We start from the raw sequence: 1,402 nt of genomic DNA, 5'->3' as shown, positions 1-1,402 counted from the left end.
CGTCATAATAATGGGTAGGTTGGTCTTTTTTAATAGCATGTAGTCCGTGCCGAGCGCGATACGCGGCCTCTGCATGTACCGCCCCTGGGCCGACCCATTAACCTTCAAAAAATAAGTGCCCAACGAGATTCAAACCCAACACCTATACCCTTAGTACAACCGCAGTAACCAACCAGACTATTTTCTTTTTGTGTCTAGTCACCTTCTTATTTCTTTTTTAATTGCAACACTAACCAACACGAGTCTACTTGATTTTTTTTTTCGGTTTTAGTTTGGCCAATTTTCTTCTATTTTTTATTTTTCTCTTTCTTTTTTAAAAAAATTTCACGAATTTTCCCTTAAATCTATGAACTTCAAATTCGTGAACATTGTTTTCAAATCCGTGAACTTTTTTCCAAATCCGTCAACATTTTTAAAATTCATGATCTCTTTTCAACTTTTATGAACTTTCCTTTAAATCTCAGGATCTTTTTTCAAATTCAAGAACATTTTTCTGAAAATTGATGATCTTTTTTCAAATCCACGAATGTTTCGGCTGGCCCCACAGGCGCCAGACGGGAGTGATGCAGTCGCCTCTTACATTTTATAAACATTTTTCTAAAAAAACGTGAACAACTTTTAAACATGTGAGTCTTTTTAAAATGTCACAATCAATTTTTGAAATGCGATGAACTTTTCTACAAATAATTCGAACATTGTTTTTATATTTTCATGAACATTTTATAAAATTTCACGAAATATTTAAACATGAGAACATTTTTGAAAATATACGACTTTTTTGGTTAGATGATATGAACTATTTTTAAAATTAAGTTAACAAATTTGCACTGCACATTTTTTAAATACACAGTGAATTTTTTTAAAAAAATTAAGCAAATGCTATGTCTAGTTACTGTGAGATGGTACTAGCGCTCGCCTATAGAGTTCGCCCGAGTGGGCTAGTCCATTAGGAGCTGTGCACGTGGGTATTTTTCAAAGCTTCCCTAGACCGGCACAGACCGGTGTAGGAACCTTCCGCCCAGTTTTGGGAAGGTTTTGCAAGTTTTATTTTTATTTATGTTTTTATCAGTTTATAATGAATTACTTTTTTTTCAGTTTTCTCTTTTTTTTTTCAAATTTTCAAATACATGTCAACTTTTCTAAAATTCAAGTTAATCATTTTCTCTATACGGGCTGGACATTTTCTAGACACATGTTAAATATTTTTTCAAAGACACGATGAATATTTATCTGAATACATGTTGACCATTTGTGAAAAGCTGAACTTTTTTTAATACCCAATGAACATTATTAAACACAGGTTGAACTTTTTTCAAAATCCTGTCAACATTTTTTTCTAAAATTGTGCAAACATTTCAAAACAGTTTATCAACATTTATTGATAGAAGTTTGCAAAATTCAA

This window comes from Triticum aestivum, chromosome 2A (genome assembly GCF_018294505.1).
Source record: "Triticum aestivum cultivar Chinese Spring chromosome 2A, IWGSC CS RefSeq v2.1, whole genome shotgun sequence".
In the NCBI taxonomy this organism is placed as follows: Eukaryota; Viridiplantae; Streptophyta; class Magnoliopsida; order Poales; family Poaceae; genus Triticum; species Triticum aestivum.
This window is presented reverse-complemented; position numbering follows the sequence as displayed.